Source organism: Mauremys mutica, chromosome 3 (assembly GCF_020497125.1).
Source record: "Mauremys mutica isolate MM-2020 ecotype Southern chromosome 3, ASM2049712v1, whole genome shotgun sequence".
Taxonomy (NCBI): Eukaryota; Metazoa; Chordata; order Testudines; family Geoemydidae; genus Mauremys; species Mauremys mutica.
In genome coordinates, this window is record NC_059074.1 from 103,443,502 (window position 1) to 103,466,666 (window position 23,165).

Below are 23,165 nucleotides of genomic sequence, written 5' to 3' on the forward strand. Positions count from 1 at the left end.
TTTTGTTATCATATACTGAGAATATTTTTGCTTTTGCAGAGTCAGGTAAAACTTCCTCAGTTGTAGGCATTTTGATCTGAGCTCTTTTTAGTGGTGTTGTTTAAACTGCTTGGTGCAAGTGCTGGAGGAACCAACTAGGGGCAGAGCTCTTCTTGACCTGCTGCTCACAAACAGGGAAGAATTAGTAGGGGAAGCAAAAGTGGATGGTAACTTGGGAGGCAGTGACCATGAGATGTTCGAGTTCAGGATCCTGACACAAGGAAGAAAGGAGAGCAGCAGAATACGGACCCTGAACGTCAGAAAAGCAGATGTTGACTCCCTCAGGGAACTGATGGGCAGAATCCCCTGGGAGAATAACATGAGGGGAAAAGGAGTCCAGGAGAGCTGGCTGTATTTTAAATAATCCTTATTGTGGTTGCAGGAACAAACCATCCCAATGTGTAAAATGAATAGTAAATATGGCAGGCGACCAGCTTGGCTTAACAGTGAAATCCTTGGTGATCTTAAACACAAAAAAGAAGCTTACAAGAAGTGGAAGATTGGACAAATGACCAGGGAGGAGTATAAAAATCAGGAAGGCCAAATCACACTTTGTTTCTCAGACCTCATTGGCTCTCTGTGTCAATCCACTTGGCTAATCAGGTCTTAGAGGGGCCATGGTTTGGAATCCTAACCCCATCCTTCTCCCTCACTGTATTCCCAGCCAGGCCTCTGTCCTCACACACATACAGTTGGGGAGAGAGGGGCTCTGAGATGTCCAGAGGCTGCCTACTCCCCCTTTGTGTGGGCTTGGGCTGTCCTCCCAATCTGAGGATCCTTGGGATTTCTAGGAGCACAGACTGCCCTCACATGCTCAGAGGAAGCGGTTTCTGGGGATGCTAGCAGCTGGGGTTGACCCCCTCCATTTGGAGGGGTCTCCAGACATGTTAGGGGTTGGGGCTGGGACTGCAACCACACAATACAGTAACAGTGAGCATTTGAGGAAATGGACTTTTTATTTTATTGTAACTAGTGGCTTTCTAGGTAAAGTATGCCTTTAGTACACAGAATCATTGTTTAGTTTCATGATGATAAGTTCCAAGCTCTTTGCATGCTTATACATATTTTTTTAATAACAGTGTTCAATAAAAGAATGTGTCCCTCATTTCAGGGGCTGGGGATTGAGAGGTAAACGCATCAAGCACTTTCTGAAAGTAGAGCTCTCTAGCATAGAGTTCCTAGGTGTTACGTAAACCTACTGTCATGCTGTAATGCATCCTATTGGGAAGCTATTGGAACACTCTGAAATGGAACATTTGATAATATCATTGGTTGTAGCAGGTCCTGATTAGGCTTCAGGGAATTGGTGGTTGATCCCTTCTTAAGACTTAAACTGGAATAATTTGAATTATACTCATGTTATCAGGATGGCTGTAATATCAGCACAAAGACCATGTGTATTCCAGTGTAAACTAATTCCGCATCAAATCATTAATTGATATCTATATTTTCATTTCTTCTCCCACACTTCTAGCTCCAAGAAACTTGATTAAATTCCAAGTTTCAGGTGTAGCATTTCTTGAGGAAAATCGCTTTTTATTAACAAGGGATATGTATGTACTACTGTAAAATCCTAAACCTAGGAGCAATGGGCTAATAGTGGATGGCAGTAGGCTACTGAACATTTCCTGTGTTTTTGTTTTGTTTTTTTAAGACTAAATGGACCGGCTCTGTTACCCTTGCAGACTTTTTAGGACCATAGACCATCAAATCACGGGTTAAGCCCATGCTTAAATCCGCTGGATAGATGTTCCAAAATATGGTATTTGTTAAGGGATACTGCAGCATCTAGGGTATGAAAAACCTCTAATGACTTATGGTTTTACTATTATTTCAGTGCTGGTCACAACACAATGAAAAGGGAAACGAACTCTTAAGAGTATAGGAGTACTTTGGATGCTGTCAGATCTAATATGGCAGCATCAAATTAATATGCGGTATTAGAAGGTCACATGATTCGGTTTCAGCTAACTAGAATGCCACAGCATTTAATACACTTACATGGATATTGAGTAACCCCTTTGGGGTTTAGAGAGCATGGCCCCTTTAAATCTTTTTCCCAGGGGGGAGGGAGAGAGTGAGAAAAAAGGAGGGAAGCTCCAGGGGGCGCTCTGGGGGAGAGGGAGAGGCAGCAGCCCGCAGGCCCTCACAAAGGAAGCAGCAGAGAACCTGCCTGAAGCCTGGGAGGGACAGAGAGGCCAATCGGGGACAGCCCAGGACAGGAGCCCGGAGGAGCCCTGTGCCAGGGGGGAATCGCCCGAGAAGGACAGGCCGGAGTTGGACCCAGTATCATGGCTGCCCAGCGCTGCATGGGGCTGTGAGCACTGGGGCTTGTGACTCTGCACTGGGAACAAGGAGGGAGGCTGCTAGCTAGTTAGGTGGGGAGGTGGTCGCTCTGTGGGGCTTTGCAGAGAGCGGCAGCAGAGGGCACCGGAGGGGTTTTTTGGGGGAAAGTTCACTGGCGCCGTAGACGACCAGGAGCCCCCAAGACTCACCACTGGACTGGAACTTTGCTCAGGACTCCTGAACTCTGTGTGCAGACACGTTGCTCAGTGCCTGCCCTTCCAGACTGTGCTACCACTGGGCCCATGGGGCCTTGTTTGGAGGCAACCCTGTTCTACTGCTCCCCCTATATTTCCCCTTGTTGTATTCCTCCTCTCATCCCTCTGTAAATACATATCTCCCTTTCTTATATCCATTGTACTTTTCCTGTGTGTGTGTGTGTTCACTCTGGAGGGGTTTGGAACAGGTGCCCCTGGGGTGGAAAGGATTTTTCCTGCTGCATTCCTGCGCACGCCTTCTCTTGGCCAGAGCTGCCTGCAGAGCAGACTCCATGTTGGCCACGAGGGCACTAAAGTTACAATTGTATAGGAAGCTACAGCCAGGGCCTTCTTATTCTCCCACTGTAGGATATGGCACTGATGAAGTTATTCACCTGTACCCCAACTTTAGGAAGATCTCGTTATTCAAGTTAGCGTATGCTCAATAGGAACAGATTTCAGCATGTGCTGTCCTGAATCAGGGATGCTATGTGATGGGATAATCCAATCCAAAGGCTCTTGCACGTTCTGAAAGCAGGGAAGCAGTTAAACTATTTACAAGGAAAGTCCCTGTTCTTTTCTATAGTGAAGATTATCAGGATTGTATTGTTGCCTCTGATCTCGTTGATTAAACCCCAGGTTTTGCAAATGTGCAACTTGGCAGTTTCATTAACAGCCTTGGTATGTGAAAGGTGTTTGCTTATTTTGCATATTCATTTTCCTGAAGATCGGTTCCATGCTTTCAAACTTTTTTATATGTTTTGATAAGGAATGAGAACAAGAGGATAAAACCTCTCAAAGAGAAAGGTTGGTGTGCTGCTTAATGTTGTCATATGACGCAAATATATGGCTTCCTTTATCAAGACAACTGTGTTTTTATACAAATAATCTTGAATGGGCTCTCCATTTTGGCTTGCAAAAAAGATTAGCCTGACGCTAGAATGTACTATCCTAAAAGGTCACCTTGACGCCCACTGTGAGTTCATTCGAAGGCATTCAGGATGTCAGCCCTCCAACACAGAGCTTCTCAGACTAAGGCCTTGTCTACACTACAAGACTATTTCGAATCAACTTAGTTCGAATTTGTGGATTCGACCTTATGAAGTCGAATTTGTGTATCCATACTAAATACACTAATTCGAATTTCTGAGTCCACATTCACGGGGCCAGCGTCGACTTTGGAAGCAGTGCACTGTGGGAAGCTATCCCACAGTTCCCGCACTCCCCGCTGCCTATTGGAATCCTGGGATTTCCCCCCAATGCCTGCTGGGGGGAGAAATGTGTCGAGGGTGGTTTTGGGTAAGTGTCGTCATTGAACCGTCAATCACAACCTCCCTCCCTCCCTCCTTGAAAGCGCCTGCGGGCAATCTGTTCGTGCACTTTTCTGGTCAGTGACAGCGCGGACGCCACAGTACTGCAAGCATGGAGCCCGCTGAGATCATCGCCGTTTTCTCCTCCTCGCACTTTATCGTCCACCTCTTCCACAGTCAGCTGATGAGAAATTGGGCTACTTTTCAATGGTGCTGCAAGCACTGGGGGACCATAGGGGACGTTTTACAAACATCAACGTCGGGTGGCCGGGCAAGGTTCATGATGCGTGTGTTTTCAGGAACTGTGGGCTGCTCAGACGCCTGCAGGAAGGTAGTTTCTTCCCGGACCACGAAATAACTGTTGTGGATGTGCAGATGCCTATAGTCATCCTCGGGGACCCAGCCTGCCCGCTAATGCACTTGCTCATGAAGCCCTATACAGGCGCCTGGGACAGCGACAAGGAACTCTTCAAATACCAGCGAGCAGCGAGCAGCGTGACCTGTGACTGTTCAGTTTCTTTACAGAGAAGCTGAACCTGCCCCTGTTTCTTTACCCAGTTACTGTTGACTCTCCTCTTTGGTTACATACCCCGTTCACCCCGTTACCCCCACTTCCAGCACACGTGTAAAAATAAAATACATGTCCCATTATTACTTAACAAAGGTTTCTTTATTCATGACTTTTCGTGAAAGGGTTGAAACTGGGACGCAGACTGTGCTGGGTAGGGTGTGCGGTGATGTAAAGACCGCCTCTAAACTCAAGGAATGACAGGCTCCTGCTCCTAGAGCGGTCCGCAGTGCCGGAATGCTTCTTTCAACGGAGCCTGCCATCCCTCTTTATGGAATTCTGTGTGCGGGCGGATATGTGACCTTGTGGTGGAGCAGGACGGATACAGATTCCTCAGCTGCGTGACTCAGCGGTCCAAGACAAGGACCGCTGTATAAGATCTGTAACCGCCCTCCCCCGCTGCAAAGTCACATCTCCCCCGCCCACACAGATCCTGGAAAACACCTCCCATACCGACCAGGGTGCCTACTGACTGCACCGTGTGTGTGACCCGCTGCTGATCCTGCCCCCGTGTCTGTACCCTGGGAAAGGTGACTGTCCTATGCAATTAACCACCCCCTTCCCCACGCCCCCCATTCAAACACAGTCTTCTTTGAAAAAACATAACGGAAACAGTAATTAACAGCAAAGCATTTTTATTAATTAAGTAGACAGTTAGGGGATGGGACTGGGATTGGGACTACTGTGAGTCTGGAAGTGAAGGACTTTGGCAAATGTATGGTATGAGAGCTTTTGGGTACTTGAGCACTGTGCTGTGGTGTAGTGACAGTATTCACGTCCCCGGCCGCCCCTCCTCCTGATTATTTTCGGGGAGGGGGGTATGGGACTTTGTGGCGGGGGAGTGCGGTTGCAGATACACTCCAGGGTGTCTCTGTCCTCCTGCGGTCCTGCAGAACATCCACAAGGCGCCTGAGCGTGTCCGTTTGCTCCCTCACTAGTCCAAGCAGCGTTTCAGTCGCCTGCTTCTCTTCCTCACGCCACCTCTCCTCCCGTTCGCTGTGTGAGCGCTGCCACAGAGAGACGGTCTCCCTCCACTGGCTCTGCTGGTCCGCCTCTGCTAGGTAGCAGCCCATATGTTCCTCGAACATCTTGTCCCTTGTCTTTTTCTTTCGCCGCCTAATCTTTGCCAGCCTCTGCGAGGGGGATGCTGTGTCAGGTCTGGAGACAGTGGAAGCTGTGAGATGGGAAACAGGGAGTGAATTCCTTGCAAAGATACATTTTTGCGAACAATTAACTGAGTCTAGCCTGTGTCTGTGAATTCTGGGTTGAGACCCCTGTGCCTGCTGGGGCACAAATCATTTTCGCGGTGGATTCTGGGTAAATGTCGCCAGTCATTACTTCCTCCGGGAAAGCAACGGCAGACAATCATTTCAAGCCCATTTTCCCAGAATTGCCCTGGCATACGCCATAGCGTGGCAACCATGGACACTGTTTTGCCTTTTGTGTATGTCACCGTATGTGTACTAGATGCCGCTGACAGAGGCGGGCCAGCAGCGCTACACAGCAGCATGCTTTTGCTTTTGCATGACAGCTGAGATGGTTACCAGCCATATTGTACCATCTACCATACCATAAATTGGTAATAAGATGGTAATAAGATGGGCATGGTTACCTGTCCTTTTGCACTGCACCATTTGGTGCTGTCATAAGTGCCCCTGGCCGAGCAGCCAGGGGCGCAAAAGCAAAAATTGGGAATGACTCCCTGAGTCAATCCCTCCTTTTTGGTATCTAAAAATAGAATCAGTCCTGCCTAGATTATGGGCAAGTGTACTAGAGAACCACTGTATCATAGAACCAGAGAGCACAGCTGCTCTGTGTCCGATCCTGCATAAATTTGGAGCTGTATGCTATTCACAAGGGGTGCTCCTGCAACAACACCACCTGTTCATTCCGGCCTTCCCACAGCCTTCCTGGGCTACCATACCATTGTCCCACCACTTGTGTGATGAAGTAATAAAGAATGCAGGAATAAGACACAGTGACTTGTTTGTGAGAAATGAGTGGAAGGAAGCCTCCAGCTGCAATGATAGTCCAGGCAGGACATTAATTACTGTGGATGAAGGAGCCCATCATCCCTCTGCTAGTCCAGGGGCAATTCAATCTTTTCTTTACACAGGAAGGGTGGGGGCTGATGGAGCTCAGCCCCCTGTTGCAATGACGAGGACGGTTAACAGCCATACTGCACCATCTACCATGAAAAATTAGGGCCAGGCGCCCTTGATCAACCTCACAGATGCTAGTACGCATGGTTACCAGTCCTTTTGCACTGCCCCATGTGCCAATAGGCTGATGTTGAGGACGGATACCCATCTTTTTGTACCATCAGCCATCCATAGTGTGGGGGGAGCAAGGATGTTGGTGTTGAGTGCTGCACCATCACGTCTATCTGCAGCATTCAGTAAAGATAGGGTGACATGTAAAAGAGTCAACAGAGGATTGTTTTCACTTCTGGTGGTGGGTGGGGTGTGTGCGCAAATTGCCGAACTATGCCCTGACCCACCGCAGACACTGTGTTTGACCCTAGAAGCATTTGGAGCTCATCCAATAATGCAAATACTTTTCGGAGACAGCAGGAACTGTGGGATACCTTGCGTCCTCATTCCCCCCTCCCTCCATGAGCGTCCATTATATTCTTTGGCTTTCCGTTACGCTCGTCACGCAGCTGCGTGCTGAGTCTGTGCTATGCCGTCTGTCCGTAGATTTTTAAAAAATACTTTGGACCAGACGTAAAATTACAGTAATTACCCTAATTAGATGCAGGAGTCTCCGAGCGAGATCACCCTGAGGAGGGTCACTGAAGGAGATAGAGAGCGCATGCTGCGTGAAAGCTAGCACGAACCAGGGCCCGATGCAGCCGTGCTCGGGGAGGCAGTGCTCCCTGAGTACCTCATGAAAGCCTTGCGCGGAAAACTGTGCTACCACGGAGCACCCAATAAGGCAGCTCTCCCCAGGAACCTCCTGCTGATGCTTTTCGATTAACGCAAGGAGAGCTTCGTGGAGATCTCCAAGGATGATTTCTGTTCTATCCCCATATCTAGACAGACCTCCTTTTCACACAGTTAAGATTCCTGTTATATTAAGAATAAAAGTTAACATGGTTAAAGCACTTACCGACTGCTCCTTCCCCTGATTCAGGATCCGGGTTAATGGCCGGGGAGGGTTGTTGGGGGATCTCCGTGACGGTGATGAATAGATCCTGGCTGTCGGGGAAACCAGCGTTGTAAGCGCTCTCGCCTGCCTCGTCCTCCACAAACCCTTCCTCATCTTCCCCGTCCGCAAACATCACCGAGGAACTGGCCGTTGACACTGTCCCATCGTCAGAGTCCATGGTCGCTGGTGGGGCAGTGGTGGCAGGCTCCGTAGCGTCCGTTTGCCGCTTTGATTTTTTGGTAGCCTTGTCTGGGGTCCTTGATTTTCACGCGGCGCTGCGTTGCATCCCGCCTGTATCCTCTGTCTCTCATGGCTTTGGAGACCTTCTCGTAGGTCTTCGCATTCCGTGTTTTGGAGCGCAGCTCCGAAAGCACAGACTCCTCGCCCCACACACCGATCAGATCGAAGAGTTCCCAGTCAGTCTATGCTGGGTCCCTCTTTCTATTCACAGATAACATGAACTCCTCTGCTGGAGAGCTCTGCATCATTGCAGGTGCTGCGGAGCTCGCCCCGATGTCCAGCCAGGACGTCAGATTCAAAGTGTCCAGACAGGAAAATGAATTCAAATTTTCCCGGGTCATTTCCTGTGTGGCTGGTCAGAGAATCCAAGCTCCGACTGCTGCCCAGAGCGTCAACAGAGTGGTGCACTGTGGGATAGCTCCCGGAGCTACTAAGTTCGATTTGCATCCACACCTAGCCTAATTCGAGCTAGCCATGTCGAATTTAGCGTTACTCCACCTGTCGGGGTGGAGTACCGAATTCGAACTAAAGAGCCCTCTAGTTCGAATTAAATGGCTTCCTGGTGTGGACGGTTGAGCGGTTAGTTCGAATTACCGCTGCTAAATTCGAATTAAAGTCCTAGTGTAGACCAGGCCTGAGACATATGTGTTTGTTTATCACTCAGGAAAATAATACTGTTAATGAAAAAGGCACCTGCCTAAAAATGAAGGTTATGGTCACTCACAAAGTAACTTTTGAAATAAAAATGTGTTGATTTTTGGGCAGGAGTGGACTGTTTTGTCTCACCATTCACATTTAGTATGAGACATGGGGGCCAGTTACACTATATTAAGTTAGGCCCCAATCAAGCAAATCTTTTAAGTAGCCTCCCACAGAAGTCAATGGGAATACTTTGAGGAGTAAGGCAGGGTTGGGCCCTTAATGACTCACAGCAGTTAAACATGCAACTGTCTGCAGTTTGTGTGAATTAAAGAAATAGCTGTCTTGTCTGGTTTATTAACTGGGAGGTGTCAATAATGACTGATTACTTACTCAGTGCCCAAGAGCTCATTGCAAGGAACTTTGGAGACTAGAGACACTCATCTACTTCATTCCAAAGGCAGTTTTATGAAAAATTAAAGTGCAGGTTGTGATGTTTATTTTATACTTTCACATAGTAGCTTTGTGTTAATCATAGAATATGGTGGAAGTGGGTGGAGAACTTTTTAGAAGGAGTTGGACAAGATGAGTTGGCATATTGCAAACCTACACCTTTTGCAAATTTAGTATGATTTTTGTCTCTATGTTAACCGGTATGTGGAAATCTCCTATTGTCATGCAAATTCTGCAGGTGTTTGCAAGGCCCAGGCTCTGGAAACTAAGTCAGTTCAAGGTATTGATGAGTGGTTGCAACCTGCATGGAAAAGTCATATACAAAGTTTCCTATGTCCCTATGTTCACAGACTGTTGTACCCTACAGAATGGCTGTGCAATGTGCATGAAGATCAGACATTCTGGTGATGGGATTTGCAGAAGTACCTAAACAGGTCAATCATTTTTGGAACTTGGGCTTGGATGAAATCAGAAGGCTGCCTGAGGCTTAGGCTTGAATTCCACAGTGATTCAGAGTGCCAAAACATGAAGCTAGAAATGGATTTAATGAAGTGACATCATGCAGAGTGGAAAGCCTCACAACAACTGATTCAAACTTTCCATTGAAGAGTTCAAGTTGGATACGGGTGAATTAGGCAAACATCAATCATGTCCCAGTTCAACTGAAATATTTTTTTTGTGGTTTGACTTGTTTTCTGACACTGTCCAAATGCGAACATAAAAAGAAATCTCTGTGGTAATAGGACAATAAAGCAGTAGCTCTGATCTCTTTTAGTCTAGTTTGGCTTTCTTCCTGTATGAACTGTATCTCTTCATCCATTTCTGAGACAAGAACCCACTTTCTTGTCATTCAGATCCCTTCTTAACAGTTACTATTTGAGCCCAAATACCACCCCACATTATGAAAAATACTCTCATGCAATCTTATCTGCACTCATTCTTATTTAGGTCATCTTGGGCTGATTTTGTTTTTTGTGGGATTTTCTTTCTTTGCTATATCATTTGTAATCTTCTCAAGATCTTGTCTTCCTTTTGTGTCCAATGCAGCACTAAACACTCACAGAAAACTCTTAAAAAAACCCTAAGAATGCATGGTTAAGGTACTCCAAAGTTCTGAAATGCCAAAGTTGAGGTTCCCCAGCCAATCAATATTTCATGCAATATTTTCCACAACCTTAAGTACACGTGGAATTCTGCTTAACAACAAGAAATGAAATCAGTGAGGCAGGAGCTGTTACAGAACCTTACTGTATTAACTGTGCACTGTACAAGACTATAGGAAAGAAATTGTACAACATTATATAGTAGTCTTTAGTTAAACAATCATAGTCTTTTAGAAATATCATGATTTATTCATGTAAGGGGACAGAGCTAATGCGGCACATGCAGCCTTAAATTGTAATTCCCTATTTTTCACACCTTTTGAAATCCAGAAGAGGGAGTGTTCTTCTATATCTACATTGCAATCCAGAGGTATGACTGCAACATGTGTAGACATACATACTCAAGCTTGGATATGTGTACATCTGATGCAATAACACCTCCCGATTGCAGTGTAGACATACCCTTCTGAAGCTCCACAGAATTTAACCTAGAGTCAAGGGCCCTTCAGTGAGGCAGTGGAGTTATGCTTATACTGTATGTTGTACTAGGGATTTCTGTAAAATAGAAAGGATGTGGTCTGAATGAATCTGGGCTCTTGTGGAACCTTGCCTCATTTATTAGTAACCTTCAATACATTTTTTACTCTATTGCTAACATGCATGTGCACTTCTTTTTTAAAACATTACTCCATGTTTGTTAAAAAATACTGCTATTCCTTTAATGCTTAGTGTGCACACTCAAAAAGTAGTTGGCAAAGACTCATGACTTGGCCAAAATAAAAATCTATGTTCACAGAAACACTCCAAGACATATCTCCACAGTGGAGCCTTTTCTCTGCCAAATCTCATCTTTCCGCCTTCAGTCACTTTGGGCATAGAGCTGTTTTTTCACTTAAGTGAAAGAATTATTTTATAATGTGAAATGTGTATCCATTCACTTTCCTCTGGCTAGAAAATAGCTGAACCATTTTCCTTCAAGCTCAAGCCTTCCAAAAAAGTGCTCTCCTTTAGGTAAAGAGCAAGTGTGGATAACTTCAACTCGAGAGGTAAAAGTTTCAGAAAATTATGAGCAACGGGATACATAGGCTTAGAATGGAAATGCTTAGGTCTCCTTAACTGTGTGTCACTAGCACTTCAGCTATCTAAAGTTTTTTTTTTTTCCGATAGCACCCATTACCACAGTATCTAAGCATTATGGTAATATGTAAAGTACACTGACTTGGTGGTATGAAAGTATACTCAATGTAGAGCAGTAATGTAGCATTTTCTTGTTTTATAACTATTCCCTTTTATTTGTGCTGATGCCCACCATGTAATGGGTGTTTTTCAAACATTCATGACAGTCCCTAGGCTTAGACAGACAAATAGAGGCTAGGGAAAGGGGAAGGAGACCAAAAAAAAAAAAAAGAATTCGTTTTACACAAATGAATCAGATTCACCACAGTTAGCATGTTCATTCTAGTCACCTTTAAATACTGGTTTATACTGCATGTGACATTGGTCAGTGAATGAGACAGTAGCTAATGTAATTACTCAAGAGGCTCCACTTTTTGACAGTTAAATGCCTGATTACATGGAGCTTGTGGAACGAGTAGTACAAGATTCAATTCCAGACTGTTTAATGGTTCTGTAATATGAACTGGGGGTAACTGTAGGATAATGAATGAATGGAAAATGCTTTGCACACAGATTAACAGAATGGGGAATCTAATTTAACTTAGTTTGTGAGTCCACGTGTAAAAAATGCATATAAAATACCTTCAGAAAAGAGACAGGATTGTACTCCAAGTGGCACACAGAACAAACATACCATATGGCAACTCTTCAGTATTCTGGACAAGTTCTCACAAAACCAAATCTTTAGCATACTGATGAGGGAGAGTTAAGTCAACTAGAGAATATTCTTTAGGTTTATAAAAGCAGATGCAATTCTATCAGGGTACAATATGTCGTTAATAAACAACAATACAAGCTGAGCTAGTTGCCCATGAAAATGGGCATAATCCTCACCAGCATAACTAAAATATTTAATGGGGGGAACTGGAAATCTCAGGGGGCTGGTGATGATAGAATCTTTCAGCTTTAAGACACCTGTACAAACTTTGCCCAAAGTTGGTAATTCCCACTGTCCTCTTAATGGCTGTTCAGGAGCCTATGTGATATGAATCAGTGGTATCAGCCCAGTTCCTAGTAGACAGTTGGCTACATCACAAAACCACCATCACAGCTAGAGCTGGTTAAATGCTCCAAAGTCTTGAGCTCTTAACTCCTGTTCTGTGGGACCACGTTAATACCTTTCATTCGCTCTCTGACTATTTGCATGGACAGTCTGTGTTCACAGTGTTTCGAGTATATCTGTTCTTCAGATAACTACCTGTGTTCAACTATGAACAAGGATACTGATGCATCAACGAGAGCATTTAATACTCAATAGTCACTCTTCGATATTCTACTCATGAAACCATCCATTTTACTAGGAAGTGGAAGGAATAACATGATATAAGTGACCAATTGCATAACATAAATAGTTTCATTAGACAGTTCACAAGCACCCTGGAGGTGGACATTTATTTACATATGACATTACAAATATGCGCAAATAACAAATAGAGCAATTGCAGAAACTAGGATAAGCTAATGAACAACTCTCACCCAAAAGATGTAATGGGATAACTTATGTAATGATGCATCTAGAAACAAAGAATGCAGGCTATACTTTACAAGATGGCAAACTCTAGCCTGGAAATCAGTGACTCTGAAAAAGATTTAGGGGTCATAGTGCTCCCAGTGAATTAATGTGATTCTTGCATAAACAGGGGAATCTTGAGTAGAAGACATGTTATTTTACCTCTATATTTGGCACTGGTGCGACGCTGCTGGAATACTGTAGCCAGGTCTAGAGCCCACATTTCAAGAAGGATGTTGATAAATTGGAGAGGATTCAGAGAAGAGCCATGAGAATGATTACATGATTAGAAAACATGCCTTATAGTGATAAGCTAAATAGATTGAGCTCCATGAGTTGAACAAAGAGAAGGATAAGGGGTGACTTGATTACAGTCTGTAAGTATCTACATGGGGAACAAATATTAAACAATGGCTTTTCAATCTAGCAGAGAAAGGTATAACATGATCCAATGGCTGGAATTTGAAGCAAGGGTGGAAGCCAGGTGTACATTTTTAATGGTGATAGCAATTAACCACTGGAACAATTTATCAAGGCTTGTGGTGGTTTCGCCATCATTAACCATTTTAAAATTCAAGATTAGATCTTTTTCTAAAGCTACATTCTAGGAATTATTCTGGGGAAATGCTATGGCCTGTGTTATACAGGAGGTCAGATTAGATGATCACTATTGTCCCTTTTGGCCTTGGAATCCATGAATCTAACCAGCTGTAGACAAAGTCGCCATTAATTGACATAGTTGTTACCAGTTTCCAAGAACTGAACTGGCACTGAGACTTAACTGGCTTTTCGTTCCTAGAGTTAGTTCTGCAGACTAGTATTTGAGGCATCTTGGTGTTCAACAGGGAGAGGCCTAACTACCTATATGGTTGATGGAAGACATTTATCTCCAGGACTGTCACTCCCGTGCTTTCCAGGGTACTAAATTCATTTAGGTTAACTTTTCTTTTAGTTTAAATTGCCCTGAACCGTTTTTTTCTTTGTAATTTTTTAGTACTTATCTTAGACTGATGGGTCTGTTCAGCTAGTTATTGCTGTTGGGAATACATTTTCAGACTTCTGATGGGAAATTGCCACCTTCCTTTTTAGAATCTCTATTCTCCATGATTAAGCTACCATAAACTTGATGTAATTAAAGGGAATGTGTATGGAGATAAATGCGGGGGTGAGGGGGAGGAGAGATGGTGTGGCAAAGCAGGTAAAATGTGACAGGAGCTGTTTTAAAATAATAACTAAAAAAACTTGACCCTGAGACCAATATGTCAATGTTAGTTGGGTATCACTATTTATACAGGAGCTGAAAATTTGCTAGATAGTTCAGAAAACAAGCCCAATGGCCTGAACAGCATGCAGCCTAAGCAGACAACATATAAGGGATTGTGGGCTGCAAGATTTATATTTTACCTTTTTTGCCCTTTCAAAAGTAAATACCCTTCTTGTAAGATCTGCATTAGTCAAACATACGTTAGCGGGCTCAATAGAGGAGTAACTGGATGAAATTTTATGTACTATGTTATGCATGAGGTCAGACTAAATCAGTGGCTCTCAACCTTTCCAGATGACTGTACCCCTTTCAGGAGTCTGATTTGTCCTGCATACCCCCAAGTTACACCTTATTTAAAAATGACTTGCTTACAAAATCAGACATAAAAATACAAGTGTCCCAGCACACTATTACTGAAAAATTGTTGACTTTCTCACTTTTACCATATAATTATCAAATAAATCAATTGGAATATAGATATTGTACTTACATTTCAGTGTGATACTTGAGCTTGTTGCTCAGGAGCTGCAACTCCCAGGTAGAGAAATGCTGATCTAGATGAGCTGAGTACCCCCTGAAAGAACCCCCAGGAGTACATGTACATGTTGAGAACCACTGGACTAGATGATCTAATAGTCCTTTTGGCCTTAAAAATCTATTAATCTTTCCCATTTTCTCTACTTATTTCATTAGCTGTAACTAAAGTCATGTCTGTCTCTTTGCTTTTTGATTGCCAGTATGTTTGCAGTCTTACCCAGTGTTTATCCTTTTACCCTTTGCTATTTTAAATTTTATTGCTAGATGTGCCCTGCTTTCACATCTTCCATTTCACCACTACAGAAAGATGTGATGTTAGTGACTTAACTCAGACATTTCCATGAAGGTGTCAATTACATTATTATTGCTGGAGACTTCAAAATAGCTTGCAGGTGTTAAGCAAGTTTGTCTATAGAAATATTCATGTCATGTTTTCTAAAGGTGAATGAGATGTGCTTTATAAGAGTTTTTATTACATATACACCACTCTCTCTGCTCTTCCTGTATATGCATTGGCTTGTATCCACCTGATTTGTAAAGGTGCAGTTTTTTCATTATAATTAAAATATATTGCAAGCAAAGTGGGGCAGGGGGTTGGTTAAACAAAATCACACTGTAGCCATGAAGAGTTTGGTAGCCTCATTTTGGTAAGCTTGTGTTCTATTGTCCCTCTAAATATTGAATGCTGGGATAAGCATGTGTGTGTGCATATATAAAACCAGACATTTGTGTGTGTGTGCACACATTCACACTGGTACGGAGTTTTAATATCTGCTTGTTAAAATTAATAATGGAAAAAGCTGAAAAATCAGGGTAATAGGGTTTTGTCAGACCCCAGAAATATCCCATACAGTTGAGTGTACAGTATATTTTTCTGAGCTGAAATGTCTTGCCAACAAACAGGCTACGGTATACACTGATGGCTCGATGAGAAGGATCCATCCCATCCTATTTTATACACACTCTGGTACATTTAGCCAGGCTTATGTCCTTGTGTAATGTTGATGAAACAATACAACAAAACCAAGTTTCTATATCAGCGAATCAGCTAAATTTACTGCCTCTCTAGATATTGAATGTGTTGTGCACATGCATATCACAGAAATACTGACGATCAAGAGGGACAGGAAGTGCACAGTCTGGAACAAGCATGGCTTTGGCACAGCTGGTGTGCGTGCAACATGGATGAGTGGTTTTCTCAAGCCTATTTCCAGTCTAATTAATCCAATTTCCAGTATTTGTGCATGAGGTCAACATACTAATTTTTCAAAATTGCCTCAGTTTGGGGGATGATGGGAGAAGGCACATGAAATCTTGATGGCCTGCCAGATGGAAGCAATGTTTGAGGGTGCGTCAATTCCTTTACTGCTTGTCCACCAAACTTTCCAGCTAGCATATTCCTGGCTGTCCAAGATTCGAACGTTTCCTGTTCAGTAGCCGGATGGAGAGGAAGCTCCATGTGCTTCCTGGTTTTAGAGGTGGCACAGTGAGAAGGGCAGGGCAGCCAGTAAAAGCAAATGTTCAAAGCATAAGAGGATTTGGTGACCCTGCAGAAGTGGAACTCTGTGTCATCCTGCTTGAAAGCAATCACTGTTCCCCTATTTAATTAACTGTATGACTTGATGATAAAGCTCTTCCACCCCTTCCTCTCCCCGCCCAAAAGCATTTAGAAGGTACAGACAGACTTTTTTGCTCAAAGTCTACCTTATGATTCATTTATGGACTTGGCTCAATCAAGATAGCTCCACTCACTTATCATCTCACTCAGACAACAAGGCATCTTGCTGGTTGTGGCTATTATTAGAGCTGGCAAAAATTTGGGAGTTTTGGTTTGCGAGAAGCTTTGATATTTTGGAATTTGCTTTCATTCTGATTTGGAATGAAACCAATTTTACTGAAATTTCCCTGAAAACTTTGTTTTGGAAACACTGACAGGTGGTGTTCCTGAAACAAAAAATGTGAAATTGACTTTCTTGTCACTTTCACTGCTTTTATTCCCTGGAGGGGAGCCCAGCTGTGTGGCCAGAGCACCCAGGGTTTTCAGGCTTGTGACCCCAACCAGTGTGCATGGGCTGGAGCCTGGGCTATCAGAGCCCTTGGCTCTCCACTTCCTCTCAGGGAGCTTGGTAGTGGTGCTGCAGACCGGGTACCTTAGCAGCCCTAAGGGTCCTGGCTCTAGTCATGGCTCCAGAGCCTTCCAGGCCCAAGAGAGTTGATGCCAGGGGCTGCTGCAGTGCCATGGGCCCTGGAACATGGGCTCCTAGCAGGTTTCCAATGGAAACCCACCTGTAACTTGAACTAAAATGTTGTCAAGTCTGAAATAGATTTGACTAAACATTTTACTACAGTGAAACAGCATTTTCTGATGAAACTAAGGTTTGTTAGAAAATTTACTACTAGCTCTAATAATAATAACAATAAAAGTTATTTTAAAGCTCAAGAAAAGCTCCAGAGAGGATGATAGCCTTGAAGACTAAAGTTCTCCAGAATGATTCTCCTTCATGCCATGTGCTGTGCCTCTAGCACTGCTGCAATCTCACTTTCTGCCCTTAATGCTTTGGTTGCCATTTTATTTTCCAACTTCCTCTGCATCCAGCAGTCCAGATCCCAGCTGAGGTAAATCAGTGTAGCTCCATTACTTGTTTGAGCTATTCTGACTTATACCAGCTGAGGGTCTTGCCCAGAGAGTCTAGGGATATGGAATATTGTTTTTTAGTGACTTGAATATTCTAAGTACAACAGGTGGAACAGATGAAGCCAGAAGACCAAAAGCCAGGCATGCCTTTAATTCAGACACCCATCTATTCCTAGCTCTGCTCTTGTCTTGCTGTGTGCCATTGGACAAGTTGAATACTCTCTCTGCTTCATTTTTTCCCCCTCATCTGTTAAATGGGATTATATTTGTATGGCTTAATTTATAAGCATTAGTTACATGTTTTAGGCTCTCTGGTATAAGGTGCTCTGTAAAATGCAAAGTATTTATCATATGAATCTGGAGTCAATTATTAGTTGTCTGCACTGATGAAAAATCTGTGGTAGCTTGATTTTTAACAGACTTTGGTTGGGCCAGCAGTTTCACTTCTTGAGTTTTCCCATTGACTTCAGCTTGTTCCCACTGACTATTCAATTTATTGGCAACGTTATCACTTTTCATGGCAGCTGAGTGCATCACCATTATCTGTGGCTTCACTTATCTGAAGCATGCATATGGGTTCTCATAGAAAAGGTCCCCAGATTTTTTTTTTAACATGGGCAAAACACATTTTTCCCTAGCTTCATTCTTGGAAATGGTTAAACCATTTTCACTGTAACTTAAATAAATCAGCCTAAGGCAAACCCCCAGCACGGAAAACTTCAGCACAAAGCTATTAACAACTAAAGACATTTTTTCCAGATACACCTTAACATATTTTGGTGCATACAGCCAAAGAGGAATGTCTTTAGAGAAGTCCCCTACATCAGTGGTTCTCAACCAGGGGTACACATACCCCTGGCGGTACACAGAGGTCTTCCGGTGGTACATCAACTCATCTAGATAGTGGCCTAGTTTTACAACAGGCTACATAAAAAGCACTAGTGAAGTCAGTACAAACTAAAATATCATACAGACAAAGACTTATTTATACTGCTCTATATACTGTATACTGAAATCTAAGTACAATATTTATATTCAAATTGATTTATTGGTAAATTATATGGTTAAAAATGAGAAAGTCAGCAATTTTTCAGCAATAGTGTGCTATGACACTTGTATATTTATGTCTGATTTTGTAAGCAAGTAGTTTTTACTGAGGTGAAACTTTGGGGTATGCAAGACAAATCAGACTTCTGAAAGGGGTACAGTAGTCTGGAGAGGGTTGAGAGCCACTGCCTTACATGTTCAGGTTGTTTGCTGAGTTGGGTGGGTGATGGGCAATAAAAAGGGTAGAGGGAGCAGCAAATCCCTTTTTCCCCTAAAATGTCTATACTTTTTGCTGAAGTCTACTATTAAAAGTGACTTCGGCGGCAGACAGCTTGTTATCACTGTCCATGATCTTTGAAAGATTCATTTAAACAGTTTGGCAGTGTGAACAGTTGATTTAATGCTCTATCGAGGGGGTTCCAGGGTTAAATTCAGCCAAGGTGTACGTAGGCACAACTCCCCTGACTTCAGTGGAACTATATCCATTTATATCAGGGCTGAGTTTAGACAATTAATTTTTAACTTAATATTGCAGATGTTAAGCGCTAAAGTTCATGCAACTAAATGTCTGATCTCACATCTCTCAGTGCTTTGAATCCCTTTCAAGTGGCTCTCTCCAAAGCAAATACTCTGAAAGCATCATTTTCATCCCAAAGTAAAAAAGAAAAAAAAAAAGAAATCCCATTATTTCCTGGAACAGAAACATAACTGGTCAGATTCTGTACTGGGAACTGAGAGCAGAATCTGACCTATCCTTTATAATGAAATTATAACTCTTTTATTGTGCAAAAATGCATATTTGTGTTTATTTGAAAAAGCCATGAACATGAGATTATGTCCTTTGCTCTTGGGAGCCCAGCTTGGACTATTCCAATTAAACCAGAGTATCCAGATGTGAATGAACTGTTCATTCAGAGTTCACAGGATGTTCATATTGGCTCAGATCCTTCAAGACAGGGTTCATAGCAGATTTTTATTTTTTATCTATTTATTTATTGCATTAGTTAGCACAGTTGGTATTTTGAAAGGGATGCATTGATCACAAGACTCCCGCTACCCCTGCGGAGTGCCAGCTTTATATGTGCCAAGAGTGAGTTACTTTTTTGAGAAGAAGTGGAACAGGAGATGTTGAATTTTGAACACTTACATTTCACTGTTAAAACAAGAAACAGAAGCAGCTCCAGTCATGTGGCTTTTTAAATTCCTTATGACCATTGGTTCCTCCTCCTCATCACATCCCTAATTCTCATTCTCTCTCTCTCTCCCCCCTCCCAGGTCTTAGACAGAAATTTGTTGTCACCCCTTCCTCCCCATCCCCCAGGTCCCGTGTTAGAGGTATAAAGCATGCTGGCCATCTGCGGAGGAGTGATTTGCACCCCAATGGAACTTGCCAGGTACTGCAAAAAAAAATTCTGCATTTTTTTTTTTTTACATTTTAAAATTTAATTTGATTGAATAAATTAGTCCTGTAGTGCAACAAAAAGCCCTTGTCTAAGGTTCCAGGTTCCATGGGTTTGGGATCAGGCTCTGTTTGACTATATTTGTGCCATTTGGTTGGGTTTTTTGGCTTTCTGTCAATATTCTATCACAGAGGTTCTCAAAACTTTCTCATAGCTTAAACCCCATCTCAGTAGAGAGAGTACTCTCGTGGGCTGCCATTCATGATCACTTTGACCAGTGCACACAACTTATGATCAAATTTATACAGCACCCCTCAGGCAACTGCATTAATTGTTTACATAGAAGAGCATCAAATGTGTATTTAGTTGTTTTTTTTAAAAATGTGACTTGCCAGATGGTAACAAGGAGGACAGTCAGCTCCGTGTAACTAGCCAATTCTCCATGGACCACTAGCAAGTGATCCGCAGACCACAACTTGGGAACTGCAGTTCTAGTGAATAAGCTTTACTAGCATAGATCCTATGCTGATTTTAAGCCTCGGTGATCAAATAGTCACCAAAACCAAATTTCAGATTGCATGAACAGTGAAAACTTTGTTTTTATACACCAGATAGAATATGCATGCTATTGTTGGTTAGTTGCATAAATCAACCAGTCCTGGAGCAAAAAAGAAAAGAAAAGAAAAAAAATCCAACCCAATATGACTTAGGTCACTAACCAACACTGAACATTTTGAATTTCAAACATTAGACATTCACAATGAGCTGTTCACACACCATCTGCTGACCAAGAACCGAAAAAATTCACAAATTCTGATATTGAGAATTTCACAAATTGTCTGTGGACAATTTACAAATAGGAAAGAAGGGACTCTGTCAAGTTATTCAATATGAATGATTTTCCCAGATCTAGTCCTTAGCAAAAAAAAAAAGCATTTTAAAATGTTTTGGGGGGGCATTCAAAATCCAGATCTGAATTTTTCAAAGAAGAACCTAGGAATTAGCATATAGGATCAAAACTGAAGTCTATCTAGTCCAATATCTGGTCTGTTTCAGCAACCAGCACCAGCTGCTTCAAAAACAGTAATGGAATAATCTGGCCACAGAGAACATTTCTTCCTAAATCATATTAGTTAGATATTGGCGTATGCCTTGAAGCTTGAGGGTTTATATCCTTCCGCAACCTCTTGTGGGCTTTCTTTAAAAGCTTGCTTTGAATGTTCTTATTATCCATATAAATGTCCATACTTTTTTGAATCTCTGCTAGACTGCAGAATCTCTGGGACTTAAGATAAATGGTGATCTATGGTGAGACTATGCGTGCTTCCTATAAAACAGAAGCAAATGGTCTTCCCATGATGCCGGTAGATGGCAATGGCATTGAATGGGTGAATAATTTTATCCCTCTGGGTAGTTGGTTGACAGCATGATGTTCTATAGCTGAAGAAGTCACATGTTGAATCAGTCTTGCATCATTGGCATTTCAATGTCTTCATAGGCCTCTGTCTGTGCAGCAGGATGTCTGTCTGGCAACTAAGATATGAGTGTTCAAGGCAGCAGCGATGACAGCAGTTAAAAACAGGAAAAGAAATTTAAGTTTTCAGTAGCTAAAATTACAGCATCTTCTTAACATCATTGGTTTGATTTTTGTCACAAATGAGGCGACGCTTCAACAAGCCTAGCAAGTTGCGGTCTTGCACCAGTTGAGAACAAGATGACTGCAAGGGTGGAGTAATGTCCAACATACAGGTAGGTACACTTCTACAGACGGTTTATAGAACTGATGTTGAAGGAAATAGAGCTCGAGGTCGACCATAAATGAGGTTGGCAGATGCAATTTTGAGGGATTTAAAAAACCTGAAATCCTCTCCATTCACTCTTGCCAAAGGAAAAAGACTTGCAAGAGATCTTTCAAGATGAATGTACATTCTACGCACTGCCACAGCTATATCATAGCTATATGACTGTGCTGCCACTCATAGAGTCCTGACTCTTGAGATCTTGTGGCAATCAGTCCCATATGTGAATTGTGTTTTTAACTCTCCCATTCATACTATCCCCCAACACCAGCAGTTTCGCATCAAGGTGTAGGTGGAGCAGAGTCAGCTATACCAGCTTGTCACAACAGAGGAATTTTTTTGTCCTGTAAACAGGGGACTTGCCAAACTCAACAGTGCAAAGGGGACTCACTGAATGTAAAGCAGGTTTAGGCCCAGAAGTATATAAGCACAAGAACTGCTCTTTTTAATGCAAGCATGCCTTGGAAGGCATTCCAGTATCAAGATTGGAGGCAGAAAAAGAAATCTCAGGCCAAAGACAGATGGTGATGACTACTGAATATGGCTGCCAGATGGAGAGGCAAAATATTAAAACTGCTTCTTTGTGATTTATTTTCTATTGCATTTCTGTAGTATATATGAATAATATACAGCATTTGTTATAGCATGTAGCTCAGAGACAAAAGACCATTGCCTGACTTCAGTGTACAAATTCCCTTGATCTTTTTGGAAGGAGAATCTGCAATGTTTCCAAAGCATATTGTACACGTACAGTACTTCAGACTCATATCCTAGGAACTTAGGTATTGTACCAAACCTTAAATGAAATCAGTGTATAGTGTATATGCTCCATAGAGTAAAACTGACCAGTAGAACAATAAAATCTAGTTTATGTCTTTTACACCAAAGCTTGTTACAAATGTTGGGTCTGATTCTTGCATGTTACGTAGTCACTGCACAGTGTGCATCAATTGCTACCCAAAAGAATGGTAGAGTTTTACCACTACTTAGCACTCTCTGGTGTAAATAACAGCACAAGGGGCAGGGCAATGTAATGGGCTTAGTTCTTCATTCATAGTCTATGCAGCTGCTGCTGGAATACAGTGTCCAGTTCTGCTGTCAACAGTTTAAGAAGAATGTTGATCTATTAGAGAGGGTTTAGAGCCACAAGAATGATGAAAGGATTAGAAAACATGCCTTAGAGTGAGAGACTCAAGTTGCTCAATCTATTTAGCTTAACAAAGAGAAGGTTAAGGAGTAACTTGATCAGTTCATGAGTATCTACATGTGCAACAAATAATCTAGCAAAGATATAACATCTGATGGCTGGAAGTTGAAGCTAGACAAATTCATATGGAAATAAGATATAAATGTGAGGCTATTAATCACTGGAACAATTGTAATTATTGGGGCTACTCAGTGATGGAGTACACCAAACCCCTAGTGTGCCAGTAGTGTGCCAGGTGTATTGTGGCTCAGAGACAAGCACTGTAGATGGTTCAGCAGCTAGGCCATGTAGGTACTAGCCCTGGTTAGGGTGACCAGGTGTCCGGTGTTTGACTGGAACACCCGGTTGAAAAGGGACCCTGACGGCTCTGGTCAGCACCAGCGACTGGGCCGTTAAAAGTCCGGTCAGTGGTGCTGTGGCACTAAGGCGGGCTAGTCCCTACCTTGCAAGGGCAGCAACAGATCAAACTTCCTTACTGTGGTGTACTGAAAGTTGTAAAAATTACAAACTGACTGATACTGACCCTGCTTGCAGGTGAGGGGGCTCTG

General features: G+C 42.8%; 1 long non-coding RNA gene across 3 annotated transcripts in view; it reads left to right on the top strand.

Annotated features, from left to right (window-relative positions):
- The window catches only part of LOC123366898, a 116,719-nt gene extending 95,364 nt beyond the window's left edge, over positions 1-21,355 (top strand). For all 3 annotated transcript variants that reach the window (XR_006578221.1, XR_006578222.1, XR_006578223.1), the window contains 2 exons: positions 19,487-19,605; positions 21,110-21,355. This is a non-coding gene — a long non-coding RNA (uncharacterized LOC123366898). The remainder of the gene's footprint in view (positions 1-19,486; positions 19,606-21,109) is intronic.
- The last annotated feature ends 1,810 nt before the right edge of the window (positions 21,356-23,165 follow it).